Source organism: Bombus affinis, chromosome 9 (assembly GCF_024516045.1).
Source record: "Bombus affinis isolate iyBomAffi1 chromosome 9, iyBomAffi1.2, whole genome shotgun sequence".
In the NCBI taxonomy this organism is placed as follows: domain Eukaryota; kingdom Metazoa; phylum Arthropoda; class Insecta; order Hymenoptera; family Apidae; genus Bombus; species Bombus affinis.
Window position 1 is genome coordinate 4,283,981 of NC_066352.1, and position 26,981 is coordinate 4,310,961.

The 26,981-nt window shown below is 39.1% G+C and overlaps 2 long non-coding RNA genes across 3 annotated transcripts in view; one reads left to right on the plus strand and one right to left on the minus strand.

Annotated features, from left to right (window-relative positions):
- The window catches only part of LOC126920644 (uncharacterized), a 76,109-nt gene extending 54,496 nt beyond the window's left edge, over positions 1 to 21,613 (plus strand). The window contains exons 2-3 of the long non-coding RNA XR_007712043.1: positions 19,185 to 19,281; positions 19,372 to 21,613. This is a non-coding gene — a long non-coding RNA (uncharacterized LOC126920644). The remainder of the gene's footprint in view (positions 1 to 19,184; positions 19,282 to 19,371) is intronic.
- LOC126920642 (uncharacterized) overlaps positions 14,694 to 26,981 on the minus strand; it is a 126,011-nt gene continuing 113,723 nt past the window's right edge. For both annotated transcript variants that reach the window (XR_007712040.1, XR_007712039.1), the window contains 2 exons: positions 15,085 to 15,294; positions 14,694 to 15,033 (listed from right to left, as the gene is read on the minus strand). This is a non-coding gene — a long non-coding RNA (uncharacterized LOC126920642). The remainder of the gene's footprint in view (positions 15,034 to 15,084; positions 15,295 to 26,981) is intronic.

Sequence of the window (26,981 nt, forward strand, 5' to 3'; positions counted from 1 at the left end):
AGTAATTATGGAGGCGGCTACATTATTCAGGATATTCGTTGTGATAATGTGTATTGGGATAAAATGTAGGGTTATTGCAGTAAATAGGGTTCAGGTAAGCAGTTTTTCTTGTAATTCTACTTAAATGTAATTTACATAATGATATGATAAATCTATTTAGTAATAATAACGTAATAGATCTATTTGACTCGTTGCTCTCTTCTATACAATTATTTATACCTTTCATACAATATCTAGTGAAATAAAAGCTTACATTTGTATTAATAACAAATAATATAATATCAGCATCTATCCTTTTTATAAAAACAAATCTAAGTCTGGTATCTAGCGAGAAGTAAGAATTATCTAAAAATTCCTCTCCTCAGTCATTCACAATCTAATAATATTCGATTAGAATTAATTTTATTATAATAAAAGTTAGTAATTTAAAATATGAAATTTAATAAATATAAAATTTTAATAGCGAAAAGCCTACTGTTTTAATAGTAAATCTTTTTCCACAAAGAGACTGCAATATATATATATATATACATAGAATAAAGCTAATTTTTCATCTTCATCCTACGCTTGCCATTATAATAATAATACCGGTTTGCGATCGGGACGAGAGAAAGCTGGCGAAGTTAACGAAAAGCAAGGAATGGAAAAAAAGGACGGAGGTGGAATAGAAGCCGGAGGCAGGACGTTTATTTGCAATTGAAAGTAGGGGCAGCAGATTGCACGCCAATTTCTCGAGGACGGTTTCCGAAGGAACGGAATGCAGTTTCCGTAAGAAAAATGGAACTAATTGGTCCCCTCGAAAGACGCGGACGTTCGTGGCAAACAAGACGACGTTGGAGCGCATGAAAAGCAAGCCGTCGGTGGATGATGTAGGGTTGAGGGGAGGGCTGGAGGAAGGCATGGAGGAACAGAGATCTTGTAGTATCTGGAATTCTAGAGCATGGCGTCGAGTGTGTACCGTGCGCTGCAGGCTTGCGAAAGATAGTTGGTGCACTCGAGAGATAAAAGGGAGCCATTCTTTTTTTAGAGCGAACGCAAACGAGAAATTAGAGCATGGAGACACTGCTTACCAGTCGAAATCGTGCGAGTCCCGGTCGTAGACTTCAGAAGAATTCTTCAACTTCTCGGTTGAAGATACCGGGCGGAGAAGTCGCCGCGGAAAAGAAAGGAACTTGTATGCCACTGCTGACTAGAACGGTCATTGAAGAATGGCCCGAGAGCAACTTTTATGAGCTTCGAAGTCAAATACGGTTGCTCTGCTTTCGAGAACTTTGAGGGATTTTACATGATCTTCATGTTTAGATTTTGCTATCGATAGACGTTCAGTGGCTCTCATAATCGATCAAATGTTTCTTCGGCACGGAGGCATTTTTAGTAATAACGAAGGAGACAATGTGCATGCTAAATCTTAATTCTCTAAAATTTAGATTCAAAGGGTTTCTGATTATTTCCTTGTTGTTTCTCCGAAGCCGAAGTAATCGTGTTGTTTGTAAGAAAAGAGACAGAATTCTTCGATATATAAAAAATATATAAAAACTAAAAAAATGTCAAGTGGAGCTTCGTTTAAAGGTGTTCGAACATTGGAAGATCAGATTCTATTCGTTGAATATAATCATTCTATTTATGATTATTCTATTATTAGAAGATGTACAGAGAAATTTACAGACGCGAGATAAGTTTCTTTTCTTACAGAATTCGTGTCGCTATGAATATTATTAATTCTTCTTCGATACTTATCAATTACTCAATGAGATTATCAGTTTTATTACATATTTAAAGAAACCTTTGAAACGAACGGTAATACGTTCCAAGATAAGTACCAGCATAACTTTGTTTTAGCTTCAAGTGCTTTGTAAATTTTAAAGTTCCATTAATAACTCATTTAACTTTCCGTAACCTTGAATTATTAGTCACTAAGTTTGCTATGAAACGAATTGTAGTCGCAGATATTTTGAAAACTATAAATTCCTACATAAGTCGACAGGTAAGTTTAACCGTCATTTTTATTCGAGACAAGTTCCTATCGACCGTAAGATATTCTCGAACATGAATTAAGTTCCATTAAAAAAATCCTCCCATATAAGACGGTAATAAATTTCTACGAAGATAAAGCTCGCAAGTTTCTTTATCCAAACTTAACAAAACCTTAATTTTCCGCTCTTCTAAACTAAATGCAACCTTCGTGCTTCCAGCGAAACGAAAAAATCTCCGAGTCCTCGCGCGAGACCCTGAAATCCTTCTTCGTCCTGCAGGATTCACTAAAGCGATGTCGTTAAACCTTAAGTGAATTTTCAATTTCTGAAGCTTGCACGTATATTTGTATAGTTAATTGCTTTTGTTACAAACAGTCTATACATTGTCTTTCAGTATTTTCAACGCACATTTTTATTGCATTTCTCACATAGTTCAAGCAGATAGATTACTATTGCACCAGAAATATTTATCGTATCTGTCTTGTATTGGTGTCGTACCTATTTCTCGTCTGATATTCATCCATGTACGATCTCGAATTGTCTAACTGTATATCAGTTTCGCTAATATCTCAGCTAATTCTTACTAAAAGGCACGACTAAAACGTTTTAAAAATTTACACCACGACACCTAAAGATCAATTATCTTTCCTATACTAAGCTACATCTCGAATTCATACACGTACTTCGATTTGAACCTAAATCTTGGTATAAACTCTAGATCTTTGTTTTAAAACTCCCAAAGATTAACAGGTTTCGTCATTAAATGTTAAATCGAAACTGTAACTGAAAACTCCGTCAATATAACAATTATTCTATCCAATACTAATATCTATAGAATCGTCAGATAGAGATGAATCGTTCGCAATGAGCTAACGCAATGAGCTAACGGAGAATCACACGAATCTTTCAATCTTCCTATATTCCTTCGTCCAGACTGAAAGCTACCATAAGTTCGCAGTAGGTCTAATAATACTTGCAAGGTTTTAATCGAAAGAAGCTGACCGGCCGCGCGATCCGCTCGGTTACAAATCGACAACGGCTCGTTTGTTACGGCGGTCCAGAGTTTCTAACCAGATTTTCGAGACTTTCGAGTGGTACTTGGCTCGTCAAAGGATACTTTCCGCCCGCGGCGGCCCGACGATCGCTCGGGAGCGAAGCGAACAATCGACGCGGTGCGGAGTCAAGTGTCGAACAACCGCCGCGTAATCATTCCGGAAGCTTTGTCGCGCGCATCCGAGTGCGGCGTACAGTTCGCTGCTGCTTCCACGCTATTGAAGAGCCTCATTAGTACTGTTTGTTATTGTTTGTACGGCACTCGGGGTGAAAAAGAGCGTGATACTAGAGGGTGCCCGAGGTGTCACCGTGATCCCGCTGATTCTCGCACCTCTCTCGTCGTTACGAGTCCCACCCACCCTACCCCCCACCGTCCGTCTACTTGTCCTCATTTTTGGTTTCCTTTTAAGCATGTTCCTCACAATACGCGAAAGCTTGTTAAGTAGAAGCACACTTGGACTGATACGCTGAGGTGCACGCTGTCGTCTGTCAAGGGGAACAGGGGACACTTGTGACGTTCTTGCGCCAATTTTCGTCCGGTTGCATCAGTCCCGTCTTTGGTATGTAAGTAAGAGTCAGGTTACTTAATCCTCGCATCGATAGCCGAAATTGGCGACGTTGAACGATCTTTCACGTGGACGAACGCAAGGAAATCGTGCGATGATTCGTGTGGACTGTACATTGGATGTTTCAATCGTTTATATCGAAATTCACGCAATAACTCGTGCGTCGTAGTCACAGCATTATGGCTGTGTTTGTAACTGTCTCACAACTTTTTACGGTAAACTACAGCGTTAATTGTTCCAGGCTTCCACCCGTGCCTTGGTTTCTTCAGGGTAAATTCCTGTATCGAACATAGTTTCTGAGTAGTATCATCTTTTCTTATCGTCTGTATTGGACTACTGAACTATGATTTATCAAGTAGGCAAAAGCGTCTTTTTTAGGGAGTTTGGTTATTAACATAAACGTCCATTTTTATTCATTCTATAACGTGTCAAATATAAAATGCTTGGCTATTAACGTAGAAATTTTATTCATTTTACGAGACACGAATGTCCCTTCCAATTTGTACCAAAGTACCAATCATTCTCATTGATTGCTTGGAACATTGCATGCGTAACTATTACGTTTACCTGTATAAGTATTTATGCAAAGTATTGAACAACATTTAATTAATAACAAAATTTCAAATATTATGTAATATCGATAAGAAATATATCAAGCAACAATGACCTTTCATTTACTAGCAATATAACGAATGTCAAATAAAAGTTTGTAAAGTGGTTAGCAGACTATGCAATAAGAGTTAAACAGGCGATCGAGACGAGCCAAGGCTATCGTAAAAGAACGTTACAATGTATCGATGTAATCCACGTTGTCCGGCTGGTTCTGTAAAGCGGATTTCACATACAGGGGGTTGTAACATGCCAGTTCGTGACCCGATCTGACGCTAACAAAGAGGTCGAGTGGGTCCACTCGTGTATTCGTGCGCACACAATGACCAGAGCATGCGCGATTACCCATTCCTTTAGAATTAGCGGGACATCAAACTTGCACAGGGCAGAAAGACAGTAGTTCCAATGGAAGCAAGAAGAGAGAACCGGAAGAGCAGGCCGGGAGTCTTTCAGCTCATCGCACTCCGCAAACAAAGCGGTCCCGTGGAATGCACGCGCCCGTTCTCTGTATATCCACGTACATCCTAGTCGCCAAGGTTTACGACTATTCCCTTAATTGCGAAGATATCGCTTTTGTACTTCCGTATAATAATCTTCCCGGAGGTGAACCATTAGCCACTGCTAAATGAAGAAGGCCCCAGCTTCTTTCTTTATCTTTTTTTTATTATTATTTCTTCTGCCTCGCAGGCCTCCTTTTCTCGTTTGGTCCTTCGTTCGTCCTGGTACCGCGAGATAAACGGCGCTCGCGGATTATTCCGCTTCCTACGTTTGGAAAAAAGGAAATTTCGCTGGCAAAAGCAAGGGAAAAACGCGAAATTCCAGGCCGCCTTCGGGTCTCCCTGAACTGGCCGCCTTATATTCGGCAAGGTACGAGCTAATGAGGAGCAAATCCCGAGGTAAACGCGGCCAGCAAAGAAAAAAAGGAGAAGAAGGTCCGCCAGGAATTGCGGGAGTTGTTTGCGTCATCAGGAGGCAAACGCTGTTTGTCTTTGCAGTTTGCATTGCATTAAATTCAGATGTAGCCACGCTCCACGTTACCTACTTCTGATTCTTTTTTTAAGGAGTTTCGTGTCTCTGATTGGTTGCACGCTATCTTTCGAATATTGAGAATCTTTAATATCGCAGTTTTATTTTATTTCCATATAGCCATTTCTGCCATGTAGGTTACAAATTCCGGAATATAAAAATTTAACACGCAATTTCATACGAAAAGTGTAAACTTCTATGTGCAAAGAAATAACAATAGATATTGATAACACAATCAACGTAGTAGTGGATTATTTTCTCTACTTTCACATGCATATAACGCAAATCCTGAATTCTTCAATTTTTCGTAAACGCATAAATATGCACGCTATACCAATAAATTTATTCCTCTCGTGTTTCGCATTATCTTCATCTAAGTTATTACACATTCCCCTTAAAATTCGCGGCATACGCATTCTAGTAGCCTTATCAAACCGCTATAAACCATCTTAAGCAATAAAAATAGCGAACAAACTGAAAAAACCAACGAACGAAAGAAAAGAAGGAGGCTCGTTGTTGGCGCGTTCCATAACGAATCAAACTGTATAGGCGAACGAGTTGCCGGTTGTTGGGAACGAGTAAGTGGCCAGGGATAAGGAAGTGGCAGTCGAGTGACGGGGGGGTAGGTCTCCTAGCTGGTGCAAGGGGTTACACGAAGAAGAGAGGGACGGTGGTGGAGCGGCGGTAGTTGGGTGGCAGTAGGATGTACTCATCCGTTGCAGTGCTGCAACTAATGAGACATCGCTAAAGGGCACGGGGTAGGTGGGTAGACACGGTGAGGCATATACGTGCGGGGGTAGGCGATACACTTCACCTGAGACTGCAGACTGCAAGAGATAGACGACGACGACGACGTCGACGACGATGAGGACGAGAGTGCAGGCACAATTAAAACTGACGCTCCTAATGGCAAGTCAAACGCCGACGGGCTCGAGAGATTCTTGACTTTCCAATGAAGCGATTGTTTCATATTCCTCTGCTTTCCTCCTGCTCCATCCATCGACCGACCCGCACATCGCTCCAGCTTCGTATCTCTCTCTCTCTCTCTCTCTCTCTCTCTATCTATCTATCTATCTTTTTCTCTCTCTCCACCACCTCCCTTCACTTGGCCCCTTGTTTCTACCGAGCCGACACGTGAATCCTGGTTAGGCGACGGAGCCAAGGGGGAGGTGGAAATAGAGAGAGGACGAGGCCCCGTTGAAACTTTAGAAGGGAGAAATCGGTAGGAATCTGCGTAGATCTCGACCGGGATAGGGATGGGGTGGATTCGTCTGTTTCGTCGTTCACGCCAGACACGTGCACTTTTGTCCGATCCTTACGTTACGAAAAATTCTCTTTCTCTTTTCGAGATCCGTATGGACTCGTATAGTTAGCCATGTCAGAATCAATTTCTTTCGTTTAGTTCCTGTTACGTACGTTTAATTAAGAGAAGTTGAAATTTACCGATCGTCAAACGTAACGCGTTACTGTGTCTGAGTATTAACGTTGAATTTAATTGGTTACCTATTGCAACAGTAGACGCGTACTACATATTGTAAAACGTTACACGTAATACCAAGGTGAAGCTACAAATGAAACAAACTTTATGTGTAAACGAAGAAGTACAGAAGTTAACGACAAAACTATGCCAACACCTTTGCTCAATAGTATTACGGTGCATTCTAACGATTAATATGAATGTTGGTAATTAAAAGCAAATTCAAAGTGTTAAGCTCAACGAACAGAGAGTATGCATGTGCACTTACGCTTAATCTATCATAAACTGGATTTTACAATAGCGATAAATATGATAACGGGGTGGCACGAATTTTACGTCGCGTCTAACACGCCACGCTTTTGTTAATCAACGTTTGCGGTTCCCAACCGAAAACTAGGTAAAGTCTTCGGCAACACCGTGCACGGGCAGAAATACGAAAACTCTGGTCACAGTATCAGAGAAGCAGGCAGGCTGAACGGCCTGAGAAAGCGGGAAGACAGTGATCGGTAGATTCAGGCTGATGTCTAAAACAAGCGACGACGCGAGGCAACGACTCCGATACGCGGTAGGAGCAGGCGGCATGGGGTGGAAGGTGAACGCGCGGAGGGTTAAGGGTGGGTTGGATACACGAATGCTAGATAGTAGCTTCGGGCGGAGCTTGATTATTTTCCGCTAGCTCGTTCATTCAGGTGGAGAGCGTGGCGCACGAGGGGTTCAATTGGAAACAGCAATCACTGCTCGCCTGTATTTTGTTCTCTTCTCGGGTGCAGCGAACTCCAATAATAAGCTTTCTCCTATATTGCCTCTTCAGTTCCCCTCCCGCCGTTGCCGGCCTCCTCGCCAAGTCTCCAGAACCGGCAACAGAACTACCCTTTCCCTCTTTCCGCTCCCCTGGCTTCGACTGTCCTCCCCCGACCCACTCTCTCCCCGGTGCCGCGTTTCCTTCGAGTTTCCAGCGTTTCGTCTCCCGTACGTTCCCCAAACGACCTCGGTTCCCGAGTTCGAGTCGTTTGCCGAGATACCCACCCGCCCTTCCTCCTCGTCTTACCGCCCACTCACCCTGTAAGCTCACAGGTTATTCCACGGAATTCCTGCGTTCTTCAACGATGGAAGGGAAGAACGTTCGTCTGAGGATGAAGGACGAGACATCGAGATGAAAAGTCTTCGAGGCTTCCTCGATCTCGAAAACTACCAGCTTTTGTCGTACCTTTGCTCTATTGGGCATTTGAAGTATAGATGTTGGCAAGGTCGCCACCTTGAAACAAGATCAACGTTAACGAAAACTGATATGCGAAACTCTTACAGGAGAGACTTAACCGAATTTTTTGGTAAACTTGCCAATTTACGTAGCTGGTATCCAACGTTTCAAAAAAAGGAAGGTTTATTAAATGTGAATTTATTTGTTACTCGAAGAGAGTTCAAATAATTGTAAATACCAAGGTGAATATTAAAAAGTAAACCCCATAAATCACTACGCTTATTTTTTCCTGTATTTCTGTTTAAGAAGTGCACTCGTATATTAAAATGCTATTTATATTCTTTGTCTAGCCTTGTCGCTGTGCGATTCGTGTTTTATATAATATGAGGTTATGGTTACAATAGATACGTAATTGGATACACTTAATACGTCACAGCAAACAATTTATAAATTCCTCTGAATACAAGCGATCTTCAGATATTTTTTCGTTCGTTAGTACACTCCCATTCACTGTACTCATAATCTAAGACGAAATGCAAAACATTTAGTACCCGTCGTGTTCTATTTGGACATAAAAGTTTCCACATTTGTCCACTGTCTCGTCCTAATATGTTAACGTTCGCGGACACTATCCAATGACGCGTATATCGCTTTTTATCACGAGAGACACGTTTGATAACGTTTGCACCCATATTTGTCCTCGAGGGAGTTAACCAATTTCGCTTTTCATCCCCGTGGAAGTATTATCGTTATTCTAGAAAGCCGTGTTCGAGACACGAACAAAATGCACGGGAAGCACGGATGGTATGGAGGGAAATGCCCGGCACGTGAGTGGGTCGCCGTTATATCAAAAGACCAATTACAATAAATTCCGAGGACGCCGCTTACTCTGGCGGCACGCGAGCGGGTATTAATCCGCGCGGACTGTCAGCGCGCGGCCGCGATAATGGAATGGATCGGCTTTTATCGGTCCCCGAGGCACACCGCCGTCTAAAGTTCAATCGCCGTTGACGAACGCGAAAATATCAGCGGCTGAGAAATTCCGGAGGCCACACCGCGGTCGCGCTACTCCTATCCTCGTTACCTGACATTTCGATAGCGATGGGGAATAGTATGCTAGCAATTTCTGTCAAATATATCTTGTACAATGCTTCTCAAGGGCTGTATCATAGCATCATTCGTTTCGTTCTACCTTTGATGTATAAAAATCTGCCTGTAACCTAACATTCCATAAAACATTGGCGAATTTGTACCGTGTAATTAGTTGTTTCACGAGTTCGTCGCACTTTTTCATTAAAAATTTGTTCATTTAAAAACGTGCAATTGGAAGCAGTACTAATGAAACGGACTGCGTAATCGATATTTGTTGATAGGAACGATCGGAGAAGTTACTATTGGAAGACACAAACATGTCACTTTGCCCCTGTTTCATCGATCTTGTAAGTAAAAGAATTAAATTGAAAGGTTGAAACCGAGAATGAAAAATTGTCCGTAGTATAATAAATGTAGTGGATAATTTCATATGAATCTCTCAATCAATCAGAAGATCAATCAGAAATAATATCAAATTCAACTAACTCGTCCTCCTCTTATCTCCATTTAAATCTCATTGAATTATTCCTACGAGAAACACAAATTTTTACTGAACAAGACTTCCGTGAATTAGGGTGAAGCAAGTTCTTTAAATGACAAAGAACTCGATTAAGCGAAATAATTCTTGTTCGCGGCACGTCAAAACAATAGCAGGAGTCAGATCGCACCCCTAATCCCCCAGTCAGTGTGTGCCCTGCAATTACACGAGCGCTAACTCCAACCCTTTCCCTCCGGTAAACGGCACGTAAATATATCGATTCAATTCCGTTTCAGCGGTGACCATCCCCCATACCCTTTCGGACGGTCTCCTGCGCGCCCTTCTATAAAAATTTATCGTCTGGTAAATTGTTTCGCGCGGCGTGTTCGCGATTCCACGCGAAACGGACGAGAAGTACGCGCGTGCACGTTACGCGCCGGCATTTCCAGCTGCAACGGAAACGTCGATTCGAGGGGTTGAAAGGGGGTGAAAGGAGCAGGAGAGGCGGAGAGGATAGGGGGTAGAGGGACCGAAGTGACCCGTAGCTGCTCTAAACCTGTCCGACGGGATGTTAATTAACAAAAAGTCATTAAACTTTTCACGGTGAGCGGAACGAAAGACCGTGGACCTGTCGCTTCGCCTAGGATCGATGCACCCTCTTTTATTTTCCTACTTCCCGCGTTTATTGTTCTACCTTTTTCTGCTTTCTCGAACCAAGTTCTTCGTATGGTGAAGCGAAGGTCGAGAGGACTGACGTTTTGCATTGTGTATTTTGTGTTTTTTTTTCTTGTGTTTTGCTTTGGAAACCTACGAGCGTTCGTTAGATTCGGATTTTTTAGGCAATGGTAGAATTTGAGATGCTTGGAAGCTTCTATTTTCACATGAAATTCACACTTCTATAAACGTAATTAAACAATTGAACGCAAATAGAGATTTGTTTCAGACTTTCCTTAACTTCCGATAACTTCTACGTTTTTGTATATAAACTGCACAGATGAATCAATACAAACAATGAAATTTCCTCACCTTGTCTCGACGATGCTATAAAATTCTCTCCACGAATGTACTGTTTCTCGCTTTCCACAATGCGAAATTTAAACAATAGACGACAAACCAAAGAAGATAGAAAACATCCTATGACAATAAATCACCCTAATCTTTCTCCAGAAAATAACTTCCTTACCCGAAAATTCAATGTTTCGCGTAAATCCTCTACACGAATTCAAACAGCAATTAACACATGACTTCCCATATCGAAGTTGCAGGCATCGTAGAAGAGTTGGCTTTATCAATTCCATGAACTCCCGGGGCAATTACAGGGGCAGCGGAACGTCGGCTAGATATCGTGTTTCTTTTGACGCGTATCGTCCAAGAAACTTTTTCCCATGCCTTGTGTAGCGGTAAATTCGAGCCTCCAACCCTCTTTTCGCAACGTTTAAGCGAGAATGGGCCGAAACGGTCGCGGAATTGCACCGCACGGCATAACGAGTTCAAGTGCTGCAGTCCATTGGTCGTGGCCGGGGCTGCGAGCAGCCAGACGATTCGTACGACACGGCGATAATGACAAGCATAACCATTACTGACCCGAGGTCGGTAAACGGTAACGGGCAGGGGGTAGCTTTTCGGCCTCGGATATCGTGGCGGCCGGCCAGATAAAAATCACTCGTCTAGAAGATTAAATAATAAATCACCCTCGCAGCGCTGCCCGTCTGAGTTCGTTTGCGCTCCGGTTGCAACGCCAATTAAATGTTTTCTCTTAACGATACGGGCAGGGAGTCTTCTTCCAAAGCCGAGCTTTCGGTCACTTCCGTTTCCTGGAACTGCGTTCTTTTCTTTTTTCTTTATTTATTTATCCTTCTTTTTTTTAGAAAGGAAATATTGAAAGTGAAGTGGTGCTTGCATGGTGCTATTACACTGTTATGTTCGGCATTGAAGTACTTTTGAAGTTTATTCATTATTCGTGGATTGGGACTTCGATAAAATACGCGATGCTAAGTCTTGTAATATTAAATTGTAGTTTTAAGTAGTTTTAAGTAAGTTTTAATTGATAGGCAGTGCAAGTAAAGGGTAACAGTTGTTACATTTATAAATAGTTTGTAGGGATATTCTAGGAAAAATGTGTGTTTCCAAACGTGCGACAGTTAGTTTTAGTTAGCTCCAACATAACATGATTTTCGTTGGGTTTCAGAAAATTGGCGTTGTATGATCGAAAAAGAAATACATCACAAGCAATTATATCATCGATGGTTATCTACCTCGAATAGACATTTAGATTAAATTCCCTATAACTTATACACCCTATCTTTGCAACCCTAAACAAGAACAGACCTAAAAGCCATTTCAATCCAATAAGACACAATTCATTACCCATTCGATCTTTTGAACGACCCTCGAGCCTATTTCCAAGCACACGAAACCCAGCCTTTAACCATTGTAAAAATGTTTCAATTCCGTAAGACGGCGCTCATTGCTCCGGAACTCAATTAATTTCGATACGCAGCGAGACATTCGTGGAACGCAGTGGTTCCGCCACCCCCATGGCCTAGTCGACCGCGGTTCGAACCACGGCGGTGCAAAAGACCTAAACACCGCAAACCCAAACGCTCACTAATTTTCTGTTTAGTCGTAAAATAAATTCTCGACGTTGGGGTCGGGTGGGATGGAAAGTAGGTGGGGGGAGAGGATAGCAACGAGTTCGAACCGTGGAGAATGCTCTCTCCACCGGCGTATTTTCCACCCTTGGTGTAAGGGTGAAGGTGCCGATGCCAGCATTTACCGGGGGCCGAGGCAAAATTTGGAAGCAGAAGTAATCGAATTTGTTGGCGTCGTTTAATGAGAGCCGCACAATAGTTGTGTCTGTATAATTGGTACACACCCCCGTCGCTACGAGACCCGAACCCACCCCCTCGACCCTCCATGGCCTTTTCCGACACTCTAACTGCTCCGCCGATGCAGCCGTCAGCGAACAGAGAAAGGGAAAAGGGGATCCTACGGCGTAACTATTTGGCTCGAGTACCTTCGCGAGAGACCGCATACAGTGGTTCTCGATATCTCCTCACACTCGATCCTCGTTATAGTAGATGTAGCGAATGAGCGTATCGTTTGACTGGTGATCTTGTACGTGTTTGTTTTTATTATAATTTCATTTTATATTATATAATTATGTTATATATTTATTATAATTTTCGAAATAAGTCATTTAATTCATGTATATTATGTGTAAATTAGTGTAGCATGTTATTTATGTACACACGATTTATAGAAATAGTGGAACTAGTAGCTATGACTGTCTGATCATTGCCCATTGAATGTATTTATCTGAATGTGCACTTCCATCATGTAAGGATTATACTGTAAGAGAAAAATTGTAGATGGATGAAATCAATGAAGTGCTATTATATGAACTGTATTTATTGAACTTTTTGTCTTTCTATGAGTTGGAAGTTTTAAATGCAGTTCTACTGTAAGTTATTAAATCGCAATATATGAAATTTACAATTCGTTTGGTTAAAATGATTAATCTTTCGTAGCAAGTGTGTATATAGTATAATAATACGTTGATTTAGATACATTTCTTTTCGTATTTGAATCTCGTGCTTCTTCATCTGATCAAATATTTTGATATTAAATTTCGTCCGAGGCAAATATTTTATGCAATAGATATACTTTATATATACAAAAAACTGCCACAAAATGATATTTCCGAATTATTCGTATTCACCCATTATTCTCAAATATACTTATACTCTATCTTTGTTTCAAGCCTGATTCATCCTACACAAATACCAAATAGAAGCCCATAAATTCTCGATGCTCCATTTCAAATTTTCTTCAACGATCGTTGAATCCTGATCGTGGTTCGTATGCATCAGCATCGAGCAAAGCAACGGAATACCCTTTGCAGTCCAATGTCCGAGAACCCCTGTTTCGGCTATTTACCAATATAGTGATTAAATGTTCCATGAAATCACGAGTTCCACATCATAACATTTTAAGAGTACTCCTCCCTTGGTCATGCGGTGGCCCTCTTTTACCAGGACAACGATGCATGTAGCTTTAATACCAGTGGCCGTGCGAGGTGCGTATAGGTATGCGAGGTGGCACGCGTGAACACGCGTCTCTATACGAAACTTCGACAAGCTTCCAAGTACACTATCGTTCAAAAGTAGACACTCGGTTATTTTCAGTCACAAAGTACAGATAAATTGAATTTTATAATTATCGTAGTTACGATTAAAGTGTTTTTTAAAAGCTAATATGCAACAATAAAGTTGGTGTTTATAATTGTGAAATCTTGACAAGCTCTATTTTCAGATTCTGTAGTTGTTGGATTACAAATCAGATGACAAAGGTTCCTCTAAATTGATAGAAATTTCTTTTAATGCGAGCAATGATATTTAAATAATAAATATGTGTAATAACATGTATAATAAATAATAAAATATATTACTGTCCTGTTGATCTGATCTGTTGATATTATAATAAGATATCAAGTGATATTTCTAATTAATATTTGTTGTAATAATGTTTCTAATTAATATTAATTCATCATTCATTTGTGCATATTGGTCATGTTCGAGTGTTACTTTGAATTGAACAAAGTATTCAGATACTTATGAAGGGTAGTGTACTTATACACTGCATAGTAGCTGGATTCTCTTTGCCTACTGTTTAATTACAACATACTTAGTTGCACAATTGTCTCTTTTACTCTTTCCACGTTGCTTCTAGCTGGTTGGTCTGTCGCTTCCCTTTGACCGTGTCTCTTCTCTCTTCGGCCAGTATCTCGATACTAAAAATAACGAGGCTGGGACAGGGATCACGGTGTAGGACATTTCTGTTCATTTTTCCCGAGACGGTTCCGCTCCGAGAGAGGCGTAATGGTAATTAGTTTTTCGCGTATGCGCTCGGAACCAGACCGAACTCTGGTACCGTGTTCGTCGTTGGGTCGAGGTTCCTTTTCGAATGGCATCCAAGATGGTCTAATTACCCTGCGTTCACTTTTCATTTTCGTTTTTTGGAAATCACGCTTTATGCTGTCTCAGATGTAAGATGGATGTATTTTAAATGATACCAGTGGTATTTATTATAATTAATTACAATTTGTTAAATTCTTAAATACAAAGAATGATTGTTCCGCAAGAAAGTTTAGAATTTTATTTGTTAATTTAACAATTTAGTAATTTGAAATTTATAGTTATCAAATTTTCATTGACGTGTGTGGTTTCATTTCCTTTTCTATCGTTTCTTTCTTCATCGATCGTTTTTATCTGTAATTATCTTCCTTACAAATTTTCCAATTTCGCAATATTCTCTTCCCGAGTCTGCTGAAATTACTCGAATCGCGTGCCCAATGTTTTAATATCCTACATTCGTAGCAAAAGTTGGCGATTTAATATTAGAAGGGATAAAAACGTTTCGAAAAAGATCGGGAGGATTAGACATTTTTAGATCTGGTTTCCTTTCACAAATTTTTTAACCCTCTTCTCTCTTCACGCCTTTCTTCCTTCGACGAAAGAATGTCTGCGATGGTGGAGTATCGCTTACCCCGTTCACCGGCTCTAAAAGTGACAGAGAGTCAAAACACATCGGGTAAGTTGTTTTGCACTCACCTCCTTTTGCGTAGCGCGCGACAGCTGTATTTATACAAGACACTTCCGGCGAGACTCCAGCATGATAATTTCTTTTCCTTATTTCTGCCTTCTCCTACACGAACACCAAACAAGAAAAACAATAATTTTGCTGGCACGTGTACACAGGATTGGTCAGCTACTAATCCGGCTCGTCTTTCCCAATCAATGGGTAGAACGTTGATCTGAAACCTGAAATGAAACTTCCGGTTATCATCTATATATGTATCGTGTAAAGAGGAAGGAAAGAGATTTAAGGGAGGATTAATCGAAAACCGAGATGTTACAAATAACTTTATCGAGGAAAACGAGTTTCAACCCTTAAATTCCTATTAACACTAGAACTACCAATAGTTAACACGAAGCTATTTCTACCAAAACCAGCCAAAATGATTGGTCTTTAAAAAATACGTAATAATAGAATATTTTTATATTTATTGATTTATTAATTTCTTACAGAAGGAATTCCATGTTATGTAGTATATTTTTAGTATTATTAATCCATTTGGGACCATGATCCCTAAATAAGGGTTAGCACATTTATAAAATTGTAGAGCCAGTCATTTTGACTGGTGTGGTATTGCTAGTATTAGCATTTAGCGATCTAGCGATCGATCCGGAATTTCCCTGATAACTGATACCATCATATCGAATGATACGCAGTAAAAATTTTAAAAACATGTGGGAAGTTGTACAAAACAAGGAAACTGGTTAATTGGGGTTCAATAAACAGATTGCAGGACCCTTTTACGCTTTGACAAATACCAGTCATTTTGACTTGTATTGGTATAAGTAGCCTTAATGCAAAATTATTTTGAGTTTGAATACATAAAAAGCAAAATAAGATCCATTACATTATTCTTTTAGTTATCGTTTCGAAAGTCATTACATCATTGCGGAAAAAATATAACATGAAGTGGGAATTTTAAAATAAAATTTAAAACCAGTAAATTTGATTGGTGTGGTAGTTCTAGTGTTAAGAAGATTATGATGTAGCGCAAGAAGTTTTGTTCATTTGTATCTCTATCGAAACAAAAATGAGACTTATAGATTTCACGAATTTGTAAGAAATGAATGAAACTAAAAATGCCATCGGTGAATTAATGAATTAATGAATTTTGAACAAATATTAAATTTCTCATTAGAATGCATTAAAATACGTATATGAACTACTAATTTTATTGCACTGCATGTGCCTATGGAAATTGAAGAGTTAATATCGTAGTCTATCGGTAAGCAAGGTTCAGTGAATTTGAATTGTATACTTTTATTAATGCGGATTTTTATCCATTTATGCGAAAATATACGGAGCACATATAGCGTGCTAGAATATAAAAAGGTATGAAAAGTAAAGTAGTCGTTATGATATTTTAATGGATAAAACAAATTTTCACCCAAATTTTGCTGTTTTGTTTAATTGCATTTATGAAACCCCACAGCCTGTTTGTTAGGCTTGAAAAATATCATTTTGCTCCTGTTTCCATTATCCTTCAATTAACTGACGAGACGACAATTTTCACAATAATATTGCGATGTTAATGCGAATCCACGAGTGTCAATCGATCGAACGAGAAACACTGTTTTAATTTTCACAACGCTCGCAATTGAATTGATAATTTTTGCATTAAATGCCGGGCGCGGTTTAAACGAGAGGAAAATCGCGCGCGCACAGTTTGCGAAGTAGAGCGATAATTCAACTCAGATTCAACTATAAATAATTATTGCCTGGCTCGTGATAATTTCCCGTTAATTTAACTACGCTTTTTCTGTCGTTCGTTCGTGTTAAATACGGATGCCACGGGCAAGTACTCGAGCCACATAAATGACAGCGTTGATTAAAACGTATGTACACAGAAACGAATTGAAGTTACTATTCATTTTATCTTCGCGCGCGATTAAGCTGTTCGTATAAGTATCTCCTCTGCGCGATACTTCGAAACAACACAATTAGTATAATGAGTTAGTACTAGTCCTCTAATTTACAAATCCCCCAGTTTCCTACTTCACTAATCCCGCGTCCTCGCATTTCGTGAATTCTCGACTCGTCAAATATTTCACTTTTCCTGCTTCTTTGCCTTCATATATTATAATTTCATCTCGTTTCTTCAACCGTTTCTCTTTTGCATTGGTCTAAGTTATAAACATGTCTAACACTCTTGACGATTCTTTATTTTCTGATTTTATTGATTGTTTATGTTAACTCAATTCACGGTTCCAAGGATCCATAAATTTCCGGCTGTCTAATATTTTATTTCTTAAACTATCCAATTTTCTCTATTAATTTAATTTTCAACTCCACCGATTTTTATACTTCTATAATACACGACGAACATTTTAATATTTTGTATTTAAAAAATTTCTACTTTCTAATGCGCAATTATACCACTTTATAAATGTATATTACAGAAATTTGAGAAAATATTATATAAATAACGATCAGGATGTCTAGGAGTGATTTCCAGCGAAATAAATGCATGATTTTCTAGCAAATAACTCGCACCTGGTCTAACTGACGAAATGATCTAGCCAGCACACGGTTTGCCAACTTCGATATCAATCTTATTACACGTCCCTACTTAACTTTCAAATTTGTCTGCTTCTTTAGCTACATCCTGCTTAATATATCCGTTAATCCCGCTGTACGTTGAACAAGGAAAACAAATGTTCGCGAGTATCCGGGAACGTGGTCGATTTGTAGTTGTTGGATATCGTTGACTGACGATATGTAAGATTGTCCAGCAAACACTGTGATTATTTAACTAGAAACAAAGTCTTGTTCAGTCTCGGATATACATTTTTTTCACCAAATCATGGTTTTATGAAATTCGATCTTTTACAATATGTACTGCTACCCTCAAAATTCCCAACTATAAGTTACGATCAGTTAAACTGCAATTCAGTTATCATGTGCATGTGCTAACGTTTCAGCTAAATTTCGCTCGTTTCAATCGGTTTGCCAGTAAATCTTCGTAGGGGCTTGCTCGATCGATATTGCTATATATCACAGCGAATGAGTAGGTGTGGAGGGTCGAAATGTCGTTAGATTATACCAAAGATGTTTATTGGACGTGGGCCAACCTTCGAGATTCTCAGTCGCTTCCTGCGCAGATCGCAACGGTGCGATGCCAACAGTCAACGTGACGATGAGACAAGTGTGAAAGCTCGACCGTTTTGCGGCCTCTATCGCTTGAAGTACCAAAAATTCGCCAAGCGTACAACACGTCCGACCAGAACCTGGCATTTCCTAGCTCTATTCTTTCAATTTTACTGGGCTTCCGTATTTGTTCAGCTCACATTGGAAAATTTCACCAGGCAATTTCCCTTTTGTTTCGTTACTTATTACAGTCTTAGACTTGGTACATGAACGCTTTATAACCGACTCTCCTTCTTAGTTTCCCATTCTTCGATTTTTTCACTATTGGTAACTTGTATAGGATAAAAGCACGAGCGCGAAAATTGTTGCTTATGACAGACACGATAAGCGTTATCATCGAGCAACTACAGATACCAATCTGAGTAATCAAAGGGTTTCGTTTTGGGATTATCTCGTGTCATATTCCTCTCTCTTATTAAACACGACATAGTACCACGCTAGGATAATTTACTTATAATTCTCAATGACAATTGATTGTAAAATACATTCAAATAAAAAAAAAAATATTCCTCTCGATAAATCTACTTATTCCTCTGTTCGATCTTCGTCTTTCTCGATCACAGTCTAATCTATTTATTCACGGGCCAATTTTGTTGTTAAACTAGGAATTTTTATGACTTCCGGAGAAATTTCGAGGTGCGAAAATACACGCAACGCATGTAATATGCAAAGATATAAAAAATATTTAAAATAGAGCGTCGATTATAATATTTAGTACATGAAATAAAGTTTCTATAGTTATGTCCATAAAAATATAAAAGTCTATAAAAATCCTCGATCTGTCAGACATAATCATAATACCATCTCGTAACAGTTTTAAACATCAAAATAAATTATTTCACCACCTATAACTATTTCCACCATACTCTACGCCAACTTTATATCCTTTCCCTCTAAAAATATCGTTTTGTATCTTTCTGATTTTCAGCCGATGCCCAACGATCTCCCAAGTCTGTTTGACGAGGAATTTTTCCTTTTGGTTGCCAAACAGCGGAATCCAAGACACATCAGCCCCATTGGAGCATGTACGTGCGGACGAGCGAACAGACGGAGTTGTTAATTAATATCGCTATAAATTAAAATGTATTATGCAAGTTAGGCGGTCTCGTCCGCAGGCTCTTCGGGACTCGCGGAGTCTCGACTGTGGCCGTGCTCGAGGAACCGAGTTTTACGCGGTGTGCGAGCTTCCACGGGCGAAGGGAGGACGATGGAAAGGGCGAACGAGCGGAGGCTGAGGCAACGGGACGCGGAAGAGGGCGGCGCGGCGTGGCAACCGGCGGGCAAACAACAAGAGGTTTTCGTAGCCGGCTAACGGCAGAGTTTCCTCATAAACTCTTAGGGAAGTTCGCAGACAAACACAGAAATATTTTGTAATGGAAACACGTCCCTGAGAAATTAAATATCGCAATGAAGAAGATGAAGTTGCGTTTGTAGCCGAGTGCTACGAGGAGACGACTGCTGGCGAATCCAGAAGCGTATTACGTGCGACGAACAGTCATTAATTGCTACCGTTTTCGAACGTCGTAAATGTCAGTCACCTGATCTTATTCTCCTTCGATCTATTGGGTTGGCAACTAAATGATTGCGAACTTTGTCATTAGGTGGTATTGACAAAATCCGCAATCACTTACTTGCCAACCCAATAGATAGAAAATCATCGCGTTGCTCATTCGTCCAAAGTATGGAGGATCTGTCTTATTCATATGCGACTCCATTTCACTGTGTAAATCTTTGATATTATGAGAAATTGAATTTGCATTATTTGCTTCAAATTCAAGGAAGTGATCGTTAAAGAAAGATACGTTCCAAATTTGCTACGAATTATAAGAAAAATTGCTAAATTCGCAAAACTTAAATCTCTTGCGTCTGTCAAATCATTTTTTTTTTATCTAATCGTGCCTCCTTATCATTAAAAAACTTATTAAGTTTCGGGTGATTTCTTGTTTGAATTTGCAAAATTTGGATATAAAAATTTAAGAACTTTGGTGGAACCGGAAGTCTAGCAAATACAAGACAAAGTAGATCCACTGTCAAGATCGAATATTGCAAACAGAACGTCACGCGAAATAATATTAACTCACACGTAATACGTATTAACAATGATGATTGCCCGAAATTCCTGAAGCATCTGGTCACGCGTTCGAGGAACATTCGCGCTATTAATCGTGCCAAGTTGCCAGTGCATCCCACGAACATTATATGTCGGTACGTTCGACGGATTATTTATGTTATTTATTTGCGGACAGTTCTCTATTTAATCGTACTACAGTTTTCGATAATCTCAGTTGGCTCTGATCCCTGGATCTCCAAAACAACTTAGTTACAAGTTGCAACTGGCCGATTGCGAAAGCAATCATGCGAATTAAAGAGATCGATCGCTGAAGTTTCGTTTGGTGGAAATACTTTGAAAATTACAGAGAAAGAACACGATAAGTGATATTTCACATTTTTCCCAACATAGTTTTATAATTTGATAAGTTGTTGCTTAATTTGACATACGTTATCAAGATTGTCGTTTTATTTGGTTTTATGACTGCACGCTTATTTATCCACATTTTTCACGACGTAAAAAATACTGCTTGTCGTAATACTAAAATATTGAAGAAATTAAAATATTATTTCTCTTAACAATCACGAAAGTATTTGAGAAGTCGCGAAATAACTTGAAAGCTTAGCATAGAAAACTTTAATGTCCATATGGTGGATATTATCTGAAATATTTTGAAATTTCGTTAACAAGATAATCGATAATAAGATAAGATTGTCACGATTATATTAGTAAAATTTGAAACCGATTTGAATGCCTATAAATGATATGTGTTGCAAACGTATATGTAATGAAAAATTATTATACAGTATAAACAGTCATCCCACCATATCATAAATGTCGCGAATATGATTTTACTGAATACTTAGGTTTATTAATGTAATGGATAATCCACTATTCGAATACGTTTGTGATAGTTGCGAACTTTATCAATGTTAATCGCGATAGTGGAGCCTCAGAAAAGTGCTAATGAAATCTCAAAATGCTTCGTATGACACACATAACATATTCATGAAACGTGTTCAGAAGTGTTCAGATACTTTCATGAGTACTTGCATTTCAGCTATTTTGTACCAAAATATTCCCCTTTTGTTATAAAATAACAGTAAAATAAAAATATCAACAAAAATCGTGTACCTTTTACTTGTGTTTTTCTTCTTCCTTTTTGGGAATTTTACGAAGACCAGCGGCCGATCGCCGCAACATTGGGGCGGAATTAGAAGCGAAAAGCTGGTCGTTGAACGGCAGAGGAAATCGAACGAGCGGAACGTTTGATAAGCGCGCAAATTGGCCGGGACAGATGACGGATTTCGATAGTTAGAAACGGCTGCTCGTTAAAACTAATGGCAGCAGCGGATTTAGAACTTGGCAGTGTTAATCATCAATTATATCGACCTTATTGCGGCTAGCCCACAGCATGTGACGTGCGTGACAATCGTTGGAACGAAACGGCCGCCACGTGTTTTCGCATCACGCTTTGAATCGATCGCGATTCGCTCAAAATAATTGTCGCGCCCCTGTCTCGCTTTAATTAATCATTAACCTACCTCGAGCCCGGAGAATCCTTCCTTCCGATTTAATTAGTTATTCGTTAATTTCGTCTACGACGAATTTGTTACAATTCCCCTGTAAATGCATTATTCTCCGGTTCACTCGATTGTCTTATTTTTACACGTTCTGCAGTCCCATTTTCATCCCCTCTTGAACGTCTGCAACGGAAGAACCGAATTGTTCGTCGTCCGTTTTATTAGAAATTCGATTGCGTTTATAGTTAGCAGCTTGAATAGATGGCGGAATAAAATATTGAAATTTTAATTGCACCGACTGAACAATAATGGAAGTTTAGTATTATTTTATTAATTAGAACAAAAGCTATCGGAAGAATATAGAACTCGTTTATTTTTATATATATATTTCAACTGTAATTTACATCACAAAACTTTGAAAACAAGGGAATACATATTTTTTGAGGAACGATAAAGAATGTATAAAATGTAAAGATATTACAATTTATCAATAAAGATCAAAAGTACGTTCCTTCTAAAGAAGAAAGTATCAAACGCGTATCTACTAATTAATAGTAAAGGTTAAGGACATTGGAACTTATGGAACTTTTGGTTCCTCGATTGTCACCAGATTTTTCGTCGGTCTAATTATTGTCCCTGGGGCAACTACAACCCTCGATATGCCAGCCATAGTCGAACTACAGCAATCAACGAGATCGCAATTTCTCCCCGTTCTCTTCAAGAGAACCTCGAGGACTTAGCAAGTAGTTAGTCCTCCGACTTTGTCCGCCCAACCCCCAAAGAAACGTACTACGCATTCTGAACCTTATCCAGCAAACATCTAGTTGAATCGCGTGTCCTTTTTCTTGAAACATGAAGTGATACAAAATCATTACAAAGATTGCGATGTCAAAGCACCTTAGATTCAAATTATTTCAATTAGACTTTTTATTAGTTAGTCATTTTTAGAATCGTCGATTGCATACTTCTGTCTTTGCACTTTGATTAAGATTTCTTTCGAACATTTCAATTTCCTTCAATTTAATTATTGTCGATTGTTTACATATATTGAGTATTATAATTATATAATTCCTAATTTTATAAATATATCTGCCACAATACGTATTCTCAAACCTTCCAATTTTTCGCCCTTTAAATTCCGCAATTTTAATTTCTTAAACATCGAATATCCTATTTATCCAAATTTTAATTTTCTAAATATTTATATTTTTCCCTCTTAATTTGATATCATTCTCTATATACCTTATCCTATTACTTTTCACTTCTTCTATACATTCTCAAGCAACTAATTCTTCAATACATCTCTCCCTATTAAATTTATTTACCACTTTCCCTACCATTTCCTCGCTCAACTTTTCTCGTCCGCTCTTACCTTAATTTTTCAATCTACGGACGGTTCGTCGGTCAAATTTTAGCGTCTCTCGAGTATCTTTTAATTCACCGGTCCTCCATTTTCGAGCATCAGAGCGTCGATTCGGATTCCCAGCCAGCAATCTCTATGATAAAACGGTCAAAGATCGCGCGATAAATTTTTTGCGCGCGTTTTCCGCGAAATACGAAGTTGGAAAAAGGGTGCGCGCACTTCTGGTTCATCCCCGTTCCGTGCCAGCAGCGGTCGATTCATATCGTCCGTCGCAATAGCGTGGAAAACACTTCCGGGAACCATCGTAGACCATCCACCGAGCGGAGCACTTAAACTCCAGGCGCGACCAGCGTGGAGAACCTGACGGATAACGAGCGCCCAGAGATTAATCGGCGGTCACGGATTCTAAATTCTGCCACGCGGTTAAACCGCGACGATCGCCGCGAACCGCGTGCAACTTCGATCATCTCTTTGATTCGGCTCTGCCCTTCGACATCTAAATAATTTTTTTCGTCTAATTAAATGTCTAAATAAATTTTTCGCTTCCTCACAGATCGATAGAATTGCAGCGTGATAATGTGAAAATACATACTGCACTCGAATATACCTGGCAAAATTAATTTAGATATCATTTTGTTAAGCTGCGAAGTAAATGAATATATAATTGACGTGCTTGTTAAGCAGAAAGCAAATCTCCAGCAGCTATTGTTTGTTATAAAAGAGTACGTAATTGTTAAACATGATGTATGAATGTAAAAAAAGCATAATATCATCATGATGTTTTGTTTAGAATTATTGAAGTTACCTTCTGAAACTGCTAAACCTCTGTTTCTTCAGAATTTTTACATCGATATCGATCGATAAGCGGTTCCAATACACCATTATAGCGGATCTTCTACTATCAAAAGGTTTGCTTCATAAATTTATTTATATTAGGTTGTCCCAAATGTTTCTTTCGTTTCATAAGTGAAATAATAGATGCACAACATTTTTTACTTTATATCATTTTATGGATTTATGCATGATCCATTTTGTAGTAATAGAATAAAATTGATCAAACATAATTCAATAAAATAATATAAAATAAAATATGTTGTGCATCTACTACTTCCTTATAAAACGAAAGGAACTTTTCGGACAACCTAATACAATATAGCCCTCGTCTTTTTTTCACACACACCTATATAACCATGATATATGTATACGTGCACAGACTGTTTTCTATTTAACCGAATATTTTATCTTATTTATCTTGAAAAAGATATATCAGCTACGTGTTATCATAAAACAGTTTAAGCATTCTCGCTATACATAGGAGAACAATTTGAGCGTAAAATGGTTAAAGACAGCGAAGTTACTTCTGCAAAATCAAAAAATACGCAACATCCAGCAAATCCACAATATCTGTGATGGAAAAAGAAACAAATGAACGTGTATGAAAATAACTATGCAAGTGAATCGTTGCTAGACCAAACGATCGTTGACGCTTCGCGATAAACCGGTGAAATTATTCGACAAAAGAGAAAAAGGAAGTTTCACGGCACACCGAATATAACCGCAGGACGGTTGTCATTTTATCGATATCAACAAAGAGGAGCTGGCCGTCGTAGAAAACGCTTCTGGCATCTATACGGCTAGCTATGGTGCAAGGGGAAGGCACTTAAAGTCAAGTAACTCGACCAGCGTGGAGAACTCGACGGATAACGAGCAGTCGGAGATTGATCGTATTGCGGGCGCGAATTCGAAATTCCGCCAGGGCCGTGCTTTATTCGCTGAGAATTTCGCTATGTTACCCGGCATTTCGACTCGGATCGGCCAGAGAAAACGGCAATGCATGCCGACACACGCGTCCGCCATTTATATTTCCCAAGTCACACGCGCGATTCCGATTTCATATCAGAAATTCCTCTCGTTCTACCAATTCATACATTCTTATCTTCTTACTTGTTTTTCTGATTCTTCGTGATTTCCACGGCTGAACCTTAATACTAGAATTACCGATAGTTAATACGAAGTTATTTCTACCGAAACCAGTGAAAATGACCGGTCTTTAAAAAATACGTAATAATAGAATATTTTTATATTTATTGATTTGTTATTTTCTTACAGAAGGAATTCCATGTTATGTGGTACATTTTTGATATTATTAATTCATGATCTCCATGATCTCTAAACGACACATTTATAAAATTGTAGAACCAGTCGTTTTGACTGGTGTGGTATTGTTAGTGTTAGCATCTAGCGATCTAGCGATCGATCCGGAATTTTCCTGATAACCGATATCGTCATATTAAATGATACGCAATAAAAATTGTAAAAACGTGTGGAAATTGTTTAATTGGGGTTAATTGGGGAATAAACAGATTGCAGGACCCTTTTACACTTTGACAAGTACCAGTCATTGTGGCTGATATTGGTATAAGTAGCCTTAATACAAAATTATTTTTAGCTTGAATACATAAAAATAAATTAAAATAGTTGCGAAAGTCATTACATTATTGTGGGAAAAGAATATAACATGAAGTAGGAATTTTAAAGTAAAATTGTATGACCAATCAATTTGACTGGTGTGGCAGTTGCAGTGTTAAAGCTTCGAATCTACAGGTCGAAAAGTTTCAACTTCGTACTCTGTTAATCGTAGAAAACGAGCCTTTAAAGTTCTGCTTAAAAACTTTGAAAAATACTTTTAGACACCTTTCATGTATATATACTATGTGTGTTATACGAAACATTTCGAAATTCCATTAACACTGTTACGAGATTCCACTATTATGGTTATACTAAAACTTGAAATCGAAATGAAAATATATAGATATAGAAATTGCAAGACATTTAGTACAAGTATATACTTTACAGAGATCAGAAGTATTTGAACTTATCATATGTTCATGAATCATATCTTGAACATTTACTGTATGTAAAATATAGCTGTTCACGCCGTATACAAATTTTTCACTCGATCTACTTTTTCAAGAAACATCTTGTAATTTCTATATACATTTTCAGCTTGTTATCAATTCTGACCAATATAATCATGGCAGTCGTGTTTCCTGAAATTGGTAATGAAATTTCTAAATGTTTCGTGTGTATAACACATACGATATGAACATAAAAGCTACCAATATTAATGTGGTCAAATACCTTCGTGAGCCAACGTAGATGACTGTACGGAGGAAGATAGTATACACGGCGGATGATTCAGCGCGTGTAATTTCCCGGTGAACGATTGACGCGGACCGCGTGAACGGCATATATCGCGCGGCACCGCGCGCCGCGACGATTTCGGTAAAATGTGTGACGGTCGAAGCGACGGGCAAAGCCTCCTTTGACTTCTCTGCCGTGACCATAAACCTCTGATTTACGCCGTTTCGAGGCGAGCACGGGTGCCGTTCGGCAAACCACGCGTGAGATCGACCTGTCGCGAAAATCGGATTACCGACTTTTTACTTTGTCTCGTTTCTACGCGCGCGAAACCAGACGCGCAGAACCGCACAACGATGCGCTTTACGCGCGCCAGATTGATGCGGATACGCGAACTCGCGCTTCCATCTTCGTCTTCCTTTTTCTTTTGTCCCTTTGTCTTTGCATATTGCAGCCCTGCTCAAGCGAATTCCGAAACGCGATGGATTCGTAAAAAGAGGAAATTAGTTTGAACGTCGCGAATATCGAAGTTCGCGTTTTGCATTTAAAAGACAAGGTTCGATAACTTCTCTCCGTGGGGACAAAGTATTGGCGATGCTACTTTTCAACTTTTATCTTGGACACTTTCTCTGATATTTTTAAGTTCAC